The sequence below is a fragment of the Haliotis rubra genome, unplaced genomic scaffold (genome assembly GCF_003918875.1).
Source record: "Haliotis rubra isolate DU_JTF1 unplaced genomic scaffold, ASM391887v1 Scf676, whole genome shotgun sequence".
In the NCBI taxonomy this organism is placed as follows: Eukaryota; Metazoa; Mollusca; class Gastropoda; order Lepetellida; family Haliotidae; genus Haliotis; species Haliotis rubra.
Genome location: NW_025767386.1, coordinates 220,417 through 232,442, shown reverse-complemented (window position 1 = coordinate 232,442; position 12,026 = coordinate 220,417). Strand labels below are relative to the sequence as shown.

The 12,026-nt window shown below is 39.0% G+C and overlaps 1 protein-coding gene across 1 annotated transcript in view; it reads left to right on the top strand.

Annotated features, from left to right (window-relative positions):
- Nucleotides 1-5,512: 5,512 nt before the first annotated feature.
- LOC124257845 overlaps nt 5,513-12,026 on the top strand; it is a 46,261-nt gene continuing 39,747 nt past the window's right edge. The window contains exon 1 of the mRNA XM_046691990.1: nt 5,513-5,913. The gene's annotated coding sequence lies outside the window, so the exon portion shown is untranslated. The remainder of the gene's footprint in view (nt 5,914-12,026) is intronic.

Genomic DNA, 12,026 nt, shown 5'->3' with positions numbered 1-12,026 from the left:
ATTCTACGTCGATATTAGTTCATAGTTGTATTCCATCCAAGAACTGTTGTCCTGTGTGTTGGGTTGCACATAGTTTCCCGCTGGTCAAGTATGTACAAACACTGTATTATTAGTTCACAGTTCTCTTCCATCCAGGTCAGTTGTATTCCATCCAGGAACTGTTGTCCTGTGTGTTGGGTTACACATAGTTTCCCGCTGGTCAAGTATGTACAGACACCGCATTATTAGTTCATAGTTCTCTTTCATCCAGGTTAGTAGTTCGAACCCAAGTTTTGAAATGACATCATCGACTTCTTCCACAATACCTCGCTGGGGTAATGAATTATGTATTATATATTTTACGATTCGATTCGATTATATTGAACTTTACAATCACAACGTCTTGCCCAGTTATAGAAATAATACTGGAACATTGAAGAATGCTTGAATCGCTTCTTTTCCTGAAGATAACTGTAAATTAAACTTAAGCGTAATCACGCACTACGCCTCACGCGTGCAAGGAAAACGGCTATTACTATTTTAGTATAAAGTGTTGTTTCCTCACTACGCACACATGAAAACCCGGTTTTATCTTTTCAAATGACATCCAGAAATCACTGCTCTCTTCCATTAAAAGTCACAGACAAGTCCCACACTAATGCACTACACAAGCACCTAGTCACACCAGCTCATCAAAGATGATGAAATAACTTTCAAAACAATGAAACGGGAAATACGCCAATCCTGGTCACAAAATGGCCGATATCTACTGAATTTAAATCATGAGAGTTCACAAAAATAACGAGTAGCGTATGTATCACAATACTGACTCATCTACAGACTGGCCTAGAGAAGCCCACATTCAACCTACACCAGGCTCAATGATGCCTACAGGATAACCTTTAACATCATATAGCGCAACATACAGTTCTTGTCGTAAAAGGTGACTAACCGAATCGGGTGGTCAGCCTCGCTGACATGGTTGACGCATGCCATCGTATCTAAGTTGGGTGAATCGATGCTCATGATGTTGATCACTGGATTGTCTGGCTCAGACTCGATTATTTACAGACCACCGCCATATAGCTTGAATATTGCTGAGTGCGGCGTTAAACTAAACTCACTCACGATGTTCCTTCGACGTGTTATCAACGTTGTCTGTGGTTGTAACCGATTCCATGGTTAGGTCGCACATCGACGGGTTTGTTCGTGAGGGAAATGTCTCTACGTGGTGCTCTTAATGGATTCGTATCCCCGAGCATCATAAAGAAGGATCAGCAGGTGTTATTCTGTGTTTTCTAACGGTGTCTTTCCTTGTCAAATAACTTCTCAACTTCTATTGTATTCGCAATCTATTTCTTCTAAACTTGTAATGTAAAGCCTCTAGGAGTAAATAGGACACTGTGAATCTGATGATAATTGAAAGCAAATTTGTTTTCGCTTTGATCGCATAATATAGTTTTGCTGACCCCGAGACTTAATATGTTAGGGTCAAAATAGATACTGAAAAATATTCTTTCCGACCTTCCACATGCACAGTGAACATAGCAAGTTGTAGTGCTGGGCTGTTATGAGCTATAAACACCCCCGCCCAGACGCGGCTGGTAACACGCCTGGCTGCTCACCCATCAGGTTACACAACATCAAATGTTTTCCCATAGACTTCTATAGTAGCCTTATATTTTTTTAAAATAATCCAGGCTATCAACAGCCATTCCATGTGCACATGGGTACACTCTGGCCTTTAAACTACCATAAAACACACTATCTGGCCAACTTGTCCGGCTCGTTTTGCGAGCACAGGAAGCGGAACACATCAACCCCAGATCCGCACCAAATGTCACCTACTGGAAAATATCTGTACACACAATAAGCATAAGTCATGGTGATGGAAATCACAGCACTAAATACTTAAAATTGTGGTCAGTTTTAATTACTGGTTGGATATTCTTTTAAAAACATAAACATCTTACACTATTTCATCCAATCACAACTGTCACATGTCTTTATCTCTTCATTTGTTTACATACGCATCTCGCTCCAGTGAGCAAGCGATTCTCATTTAGTGTAGTATAACCTGTAGGAAAATTTAGAAACATTTGCCCTAGGCAAATCTGTGACTTATGTACTGTATATACATGCAACTTCTCAGAAAAATATAAAACTGCATGAAGCTTCAATACTTTTTCCTGTCCAACATATCTATATGGCACAAGTGTTGCAGGGGTGAGTCAATAATGACAAGCTGCGGGTGTGTTTGTGAGAGGTGACGTTTATTTCATCATCGTCATATATATGGATCAACTATTCAACTGATCAGTCAATCAAATGATCAGTCATTCAATTGATCAGTCATTCACCCTGTAATATAAGAAAGAATGCTATACATAAATCTAAACATGCAACAAGCACAGTTACACATAACTAGTTCATAATAAGTTATTCTTATTACCACTGATGTATAAAACACTACATAATGGTTGTAATTTAACTTGCAAATGATCAACTTAAATGATCATAGAGGTGATATTTAAATCACACATAGATAATTACATACATGATAAAAGATAATATGTACATACCCTGTGGGTGACACCGGGGTGTGCCTATATACCCACACAAGTATTCTTTGTTAATGCATTCCTAAAACAAATAATAAGTACAATATTTTACTATGCCTACAATTAATAATGTAGAAAGAAACTTCTTGTTCAACATTACATTCAAACTACCAATCAAATCATGCTCTCACACATTCATACATTTACACACTTCATATTGATTAATTAAAAGGTACATTGGCTACTTGATATAAAATAGTAATATTTACAACACTTTATATTATTTATAACATATTTAATGGATAGTTGAGATTCTATTTAGGTTAATATAAAGTAAATGTCTAACCTGAGCTGTGCTGAGTTGCTTGTCCTGTGCAGAGTTGTTAGCAGTGTGACTAAAAAGTGTGCAAGTGCTATGGAGGAAAGCTGTAGTTACATAATATTAATCAAATAGGAAGCTGAGGGCTATTGTATTGAAAGCTAGACTGTTGAGGCCCTAAACAGACCAACTGCTTGGATCAGTAACCCAAGCACATAAACTAATGAACACAAAACAACCTGAAGTCATAAATATAAAACTTTATTGCTAAAACTATAAACACAATCTCCTGTTACACAAGAATATATGGATTTGCTGCACTGACAGAGCTGTAAGAGTTATATCATGTCTATTTCACCAAAGCTATACAAAATGCACTTCTGCATTAATAGAGAAAGTTTTTAAATCATACATATACCATGGGAGTTTACTCTTATTTCACAAAAAAGGGGGCCATGGGTTAATTCCATGCATGACTGGGACTGCCTTGATCATATCAATCCAAACTATATTTTGAACGACAAAAAATCATTGAATTCAGGCCAGAAATTGGACAGGTTTAACATTAAGCAGCTTTAACATCCTGACATATGTAAGGCTGGATGATGAACTTTGCCAGAATGTAATAAGTGAGGGGTTGGATTATGCCTAGCAGTCTGAAACACTGACCACAGTACCCTGCCGCCTGTTAGTCGATCAAGGCAAATGACCCTTTCAACAGATGAAATCACTTTTTAGACCACAGCATGATAAGAACTTACATTTGAATCTATTGATTCATCAAGCTAAGACTTTGAAATACTTCCAGAAATTCAAAACTATTGACTGTGTATTGTTTTGAGGCTGTTACACTTGCCAATTTCATGTATAAGCCAGTTTAGAGGGAACAAAGTGAAAAAATCCACATAACTTTGGATTTATTGGTTACCCTGCCCTAAACTGAATATTTTTAATTACAATTAACAGTATTTGACAATATCAGCTAAAAACAGAGCTTCTCTGCAGTAATTTATGGATTACTGGGTTAGAGGAAGACACAATGTATTTGGGTAAACAGGGGAGATAATTTTAAGATATCGAACACTCTCATGTCAATAAAATGTGAATTCAGACCCATAATATTACATTCCACAAGGGTCAGTTGTTATTATTTACATCTAAGCAGCTTCTGGGATTGATGTACAGCCCTTATTTCATGTCTGGGAAGCTGAAATACTACACACTGAGGCATTAAGGGGACACTGTCAGAAATTTCTAATGTATGAGGATGACCGAGTGATGGAATTTGGTAGTGAGACATTTTGGTGCCTTAACTGGACTGGGACACTTAAATGTACTATATGTACCTACATGTCCAAGTACTGCAACTTCTACAAGGCGGTGAAGCATATCGAAGCAAAGGGAGTATGCTTGATTAGACACTGCCAACAACAGACTTCGGCCGGCATGTCGAAATACCACATTGGATGTGAAGGCTTCTTTTTCTGCTGTATTTGTGAAGATACACCTCCCCATTCACCAACAGGCATTCTACAAGCTGAAAATAGTGTTGAGATTTCATTAAATGTCAAATCATAAAATCTATAACAGCAATGAGACAGTTGTTAATAAAACAGAAATTCATTTTGAAAGTCCTATGGGTGAAAAAAGGGGTATATTTTAAAAAAGGAAAAGAAAATTAGGTCGTTGCATATTCAAAAGGGGACAGGCAGAAAGAATTGATCATATGCTACACTGTTTGCATTGAAAACAAGGGTTTGTGACATGTTCTGCTGTCAGCAGTGAACAAATTTCATGATATTCTTATCATTTGACTTCAAATTGACCCTCAGGAGATGAACTTAGACACTCACATTGTTGTGGCAGTGGTGATTTTAACCTAATTTGTTGTCAAATTCATCAGTTCCAACAAATTTAGAAGTCAGGGAACCACTACTTGATGGTAAGACTCACCGTGAGGGTCTTTTTCCCCACTGTTCGACCACAAAACGAAGCAACGTTCATATTCTGGACACTAAAACAATCTATTCCACTCAAAACAGCCCTACCTTTACTCCCAGTACCTTTAAATTTGCCTCTACATTAATGCTAACATGTTTCCATGGTGAAATAAACACAGGAAATCATGTAAAGTATGAATTACTGAAAAGTGCTCGAACCCTACAGGTTACACAACACCAAATGTTTTCCCATAGACTTCTATAGTAGCCTTATATTTTTAAAAATATAATCCAGGCTATCAACAGCCATTCCATGTGCACATGGGTACACTCTGGCCTTTAAACTACCATAAAAACACACTATCTGGCCAACTTGTCCGGCTCGTTTTGCGAGCACAGGAAGCGGAACACATCAACCCCAGATCCGCACCCAAATGTCACCTACTGGAAAATATCTGTACACACAATAAGCATAAGTCATGGTGATGGAAATCACAGCACTAAATACTTAAAATTGTGGTCAGTTTTAATTACTGGTTGGATATTCTTTTAAAAACATAAACATCTTACACTATTTCATCCAATCACAACTGTCACATGTCTTTATCTCTTCATTTGTTTACATACGCATCTCGCTCAGTGAGCAAGCGATTCTCATTTAGTGTAGTATAACCATCACCCTCCGTCTCGCCATATATGTGACCTGGTTCGGTCAGGTTGTGTAGGCGAACGGTAGCGGGATTACCCTGGCTAAATTTAGACTTGGTTTTGCGAAATACTTGCCTTTATGAAGTTCAAAGAAACCTATTCACAGCACGTGACTCTGATTAGCCAATCAATATCGGCACTTAAGCTGAAGTGACGCATTCGTTTGAATAGTCGAAATAATGTTATTGTCAGCACATGATTCGCTGCAGATGGCATATTATATCATCTTGTGAGTTCATTCTGAAGGATTCACCAGGAACTAGGATAAAGGTCAAAGGATATATTTCAGTTTTCTACATGCCCCTCGCTTCCGTAATGGACAGTCACGTGGTATAAACACTCAGTCGACAGTTTGAGGATTCAGAGTTACATCTGCGTTTGTTGTGGATGCATAACGTTCCTGGTGGTAAGTCCAATGTAACGGCAGACTGTAGCCTATTGTTGTGTGCAGAGCTCTAGTGCACGGAGACATGGTGATGATCGATATACTCCTAAGCCCAGATTCCTAGTAAGCCTTTTAACCAAGCATCTTGTGCTTGTAGCTTACGATGTGGAGTACCAGGGAATTCAAGCCCGTGAAGATCCGGGCTGAAATGATCTTCAGAAACCCATGCTTGTCGTAAGAGGCGACTAACGGTTGATCTTCATCCAATTTGAAATCGATGCCAACAAACGGGCTGTTCAACTCGGATGACTGTGTAGATTGATGCTTTGGCGGGTCCAGGAAGGGGAGTAGGGGAAGCGGGGGTGGGGGGGTGGGGGGGGATGCTCATTATGTCAGTCTCAGGGTTGTTTGGTCCAAACTCGATTATATACAGATGAAGTAACACATGCGAGGTGAAGCGTTATACAACATATACATTCTCAATATGATAGTTATAGGAACGTGATGTGTGATAACAGTAGCCTTCCCTCTCACCTGGAAAAGCTTATCGCAAGGTGTAGTTACAACGAAAGGTATGGTATTTATTATAACTGTTTAATTAATACTGACGTGGGCACAAAAGTGATATATATATTGTGAAAAACTTTTAAAGGAATTTACAAACTGACCCTATAAAGAGAGATTATAGAATGAATTCTTGGGTCGGTATTACAGGAAAGGTGTTTGGTTAGTTGCAGCAATATCACGGCGGGAAGGAGGGCGGGGGTGGGGGTGTCACCAGTAATGGGCTTCACACATTGTACCCATATGGAGAATCGAACCCGGGTCTTTGGCGTGACGAGCAAAAGCTTGTACTAAAAGGCTACCCAACCGCCCCTAGAGAGTGGGGACGTTGATGTTTGGGTTAATAGTTAATCGATAACTGATATGATGTGATATCAGTTTAGGTGATGTATGATTGAAGGGGGCTTAATATCGTGTTAATTATACCTGTGTGGACGGGTTCCTGTCATAGCTCTAGTACCCGGGAAGATCCGGCTTAGAAATGATCTTCAGTAACCCATGCTTGCCGTAAGAGGCGAGTACCGGGATCGCGTGGTGAGGCTCTCTGACTGGGCTGCGTGGATCGATGCTCATGATGTTGATCACTGGATTGTCTGGTCCAGACTCGATTATTTACAGACCGCTACCATATCGCTGAAATATTGACCACTGTGTAAAGCTGAACTTACTGACTGACTCACTCACTCGCTCATAGTTGTAGGCCACTGAAATACATCATTGTCCCTGTGTACAAAGATGAAATGTTAACAATGAAATCCACATTTTATATTGACATTACAAACAATAGGGGTCATCGGAGGTGATGTTCTTAGTCTATGATGATGCTAATGCAGTCGTAGAAACCTGATTTTGCTCTTGGCCGAGGTTTTCTATGGTGTGTGGATTATTGTTTTCATTTTAATCATTATCATTTTTATTTTATGTGTTATATTATGCAAATACACTGACCAAGACGAATGTAGAAGGGGATCAGAGAGCTATGAAACTTACGTGCTGAAGAATCGCAATGGACTGTACTTACAAAATAAGTCACAGAATATATTTTGCGATGGTCTGCTTATCGTCATTGTTGTTTTCAGTCTAATGTAAGATCTCGAGTGAGTGAGTGAGTGAGTGAGTGAGTGAGTACTTCTGAATGAAGACTGTGTTGTGTCATTCAAGCAACACGTAAACCCAACCATACCGACCATATACACCTTTAATAATGTTAAAAGTATGTAAAGAAGCACACAGTTAGGTGTATGGGAGATGAATGGAGGGTTGGGTTCGGCTGTAATTTGAGCCATGAAACACATTTAAACCTTCAGCAGACTGCTCTGAGCCGGGAGGATCACCCTAGCCTGACGGGTAGTCTCTAAATATATATAATGAAATAAAAACATCAATTAAGTAATTCCTTTTTAACTGAAAAAGAACCAGAGCGAGATGGGAGATTGAAATCTAGACTTGTTTCAGTTAGGGTTTTCCATTGCAGAAAGGGCTGGGAGGAAGGGAAGCTGGTGTGGGTTGTGAGACAGACTAGGAATTATCCCAGCTCCAGCTCAAACAGTCACGTGTGGCCTGAGTCTGGGGCAAGGTCAGCGTGGGGTTGTCCAGTCCTATGATCAAGTGACTCTAGAGGAAATTAAACCGACCACTGAGTTACCCTATCTACACCAGACAGGATAACATCGGTTACTCATACAGTATATTAACTCTTTCATAATTGTGTGATATACTGATACATATCCCTAGAGGAAAGGCATTTCCACCACTATGCTAGCATCACATAATGGTGTTAGAGTGAGTACAGAGGCAATTGACAATTTGTCAGTCGGGTCAAGTGGAGTGTAATTATATCCATACACACAAACCGTAAACGTTCGTGCTACTCGAGTCTCAGTCAATCGTCAGTAGTCTGTTTCACAGTCCCTGAATCGCATTATTTTCTATTCTGCCTAGCTCTTTCTGCGGTTCTAAAGCCCTAAATGAAGCAAGTCTAGATTTCCTCAGGCCCCAGGTTCTGAATCTCCAATCACAGTGTGGCCCCTTTGCAATTTATAAGGAATTGTTGGTTCCATCATCGTTATATTTACAAATGTATTCAGAGACTGGCCGTTAGTCTAAGTTTATACTTACACGGACACTTCCCCTGGGGCTCCGCGGGCATTCAGTCTTATGTCAACAGTGCCGATTGAGCGCTTTGTTCGTTTGAGTTATGCTATCCGAGCATCTCGAGTGTTTTCAGATCCGACGCTCTAAATCTCACCTGAATTGTGAAATGGCGTTGATGTTCAATCAGAGCCGAATTATGTCAGAAATGTTTGATGCATTTTACCTGTTTTCACGCATGCAACAGCTCGATAGCGCGCACAGCAAAGTAATGCCAATCGTATTCTATTTTCTCCAAATTCGTATTGATACAAGTAACGAGCACCATGGTTAAAAACGTATGGGCATGGTGACGTTTAACACACCAAAAGTTCCTGATGAAGAGTATGGCTATTGTATTGTATACTTATCATCAAAAGGTTAGACTCACTTAAAACACTTTAAACGATATATTTTATGTATATATGGTTGATTCCAACGACAAGTGTACACAGCATGTTTGGACCCATAACAATTTAGCATTACTATCTTCACTTATAACGCTTACGGGAGACAAAAACAGGTCATTTTTATTCATTTCGACTTATATTTTACAAATGTGTTGTTGAAAACATGTTGTGTGTTAAATAGTAGTCAAACTGGATAAACAGAAGTTTATTTATCTGATTGCCAAATGTTTCGTGAATAAATCCCCTGAAATGATTTTGTCTAGGGCTTAATTCGTAATTTTGGTAATTTGTTTTCAAGTGGTATTTTTGCACTACCTACGAATACAGTTTTCAAAGACTCTGTCAATTTATGTAAATGCAACACAAGGTTATGTTTTGTATTACTTTTTACAGCATTAATATGTAAAGTACTCAAATGCAATGGCGTTACATAATATTTCTTACAAGTAATCATCTCAAAAAATTGTTAGAAAATCAAAGTCTGATTTGGTAAAAAAAAATCACGTTACCTACATATACCATTAAATATGTTGCTGTTTCCACAGATGAACACTTTAGTGAATGATATCCTAAGTTCAAGGGCCAAAGGGCTACAAGATATACGTGTGACACATGTGAACATTTTCTGTGCTGTTTTTTACGAAGATATCACACAAAATAACCTGTATTCGTAGGCAAATTTTCACTCCCAAATGTTACTTACAAGTGCCAACAACTCATCACATTCAAATAGATTGGTGGAATGACAACACGTGACATGTGTTCCATTTGGAAGTCATCATAGATGAGACCAGACAACATCTTGGTGATTTCATTTTCTTTAAGAATGTTATATAAATAAACCAGTGTCGCAATAACACAGGATCAATATGACACTTGTTACAACAAACCATCGTTAATTATAGTGAGGTTTTAAGCTTATTATTGTAAAAATAAAGCCTCAGACTGGAAGTCGAATTGACGTGGGGGCTCAAATTGGTAAGACCTGGTGTCACGGTATTTGTACGTAACATGTATTCGTTGTTAACAAAATGAAATAGAGAACACAATACGCTACTATAACATAATTTATACTGAAGGCAATTATTGCAGATCATAAAATAAACCGATAAGGTACGCAGTACTGCATATTAATAGGTTGAAATGGTTCCTTGGAATTTCAATTGGCTACATAACTGAGCGTTCAATAAAAATGTTCTATTCAGGGATGCACTGCAGTTCGTGGTTTAGACTCTATTATCGTGATACATGAATTCTCTTTGAGTGAAATGTCAGAAAACAAGTTGATCTTGGTGACAAAAGTGAATGTTTGGATGATATTCACGCAATAAACGGCAGATTAGTTGGTAACATGTGTATTCGTTGGTAACATTCCGTATTTGTAGGTAACATCAGTCAGTGTGTTTGAAGTTGTAAGTCTTGTTCAGGGCTGTCACCGATGCACTTGCGAACATAGGAGAATTGAGACTGTAGTAGAAGTTAGTTGCATGGGTTTAGTAATTAGATTTGTCAAAGGTATGTCGTATTCGTAGGTAGCTCGTTTTTGTAGTTGAAACTTTTTGTAAATGTCTATCTAATATCAATTGTCATTGCAAAACATGGGTAATTAATGCAGAGTTATAGTTCAGTAAGACGCATAATGTATTGATTGTTTTAGTGACATGTTTATCTGTACATAATGGTATATAGTATACGGTAATAGTTCAAGCGTTTTAAACATTTTTATTTACAATGCATCAGTTCATGTGTAAACAGTACCTTTAAACAGTATTGAATATTTTGCAAAATGTAGTTTAGAACAGTTGACCGAAGTAAGTGGCTATATTTACACTAGTGAGTCTAAACTTTAGATGGGAAGTATATCATCAACACGAGTTATCAGGGTGATTCATTTGTTATGTTTGCTATGCTCTTTTGTACCCACCACCATTTCTAGTCTCTGATATTGCTGGGATATTGCTATAAGCGGTGTAAAACGTAACTCACTCACAACACAGCGCGCGTGTTTCACAATTGTATAGTGTATACTGTACACTCTAAACTCGAGGACTCATTGTGGTTATTTTACTATGTTGACATGCAATGTTCTATTCAAAACACTCGTCTGCTGGGAATTCCGGTTTCAACAACACGACATACAAACGACGCGAACGACATCCTCGACGAGTTACTGAACTGAGTGTACCTTGCCCGCCGTCTGTTCCGCGTCAGTGCGTAGAACGCTGTCAATTGATTACTGACTGTAGGCTCAGCCCTTGTGTATGAAGTGGGTCAGGCTGACCTACACCGAGCGCATCACCTGGCGATTATTCTGTTGAGTGCATTTACTGGATCCTGCTCTCCAGGTGCACGTGTTCGGGATCGACTGCTGCTGCATCTGCAACTGCAACGTCTACGCGCAGTCCTTCTACTCAGATCACATCTGAAACCTCTAGCGTAACTCGTGAAAAACCGGGTTAGATTTAGTCCTGACCAATCCATGCTTGCCCAGCCTGCCATGCTGACCCCAAAACACAGTACACAGTACTATTCCAGCTACATGGTAAGTCTAAATTACTACAACCGGGAAGTCAAACTATTATATCTACTACTATATAATACAGCCTGCCATACCGACCCCAAAACACAGTATCAGTACTATTCTTGCACATGGTAAGTCTAAATGCAACCGGGACCCCAAAACATTACATCTACACAGTACTAACCAATCCATGCTTGCAGTCTACCATACCGACCCAAAACACCATACACAGTACTATTCCAGCTACATGGTAAGTCTAAATTACTACAACCGGGAAGTCAAACTATTACATCTACTACTATATAACCAATCCATGCTTGCACAGCCTGCCATACCGACCCAAAACACCATACACAGTACTATTCCAGCTACATGGTAAATCTAAATTACTACAACCGGGAAGTCAAACTATTACATCTACTACTATATAACCAATCCATGCTTGCACAGCCTACCATACCGACCCAAAACACCATACACAGTACTATTCCAGCTACATGGTAAGTCTA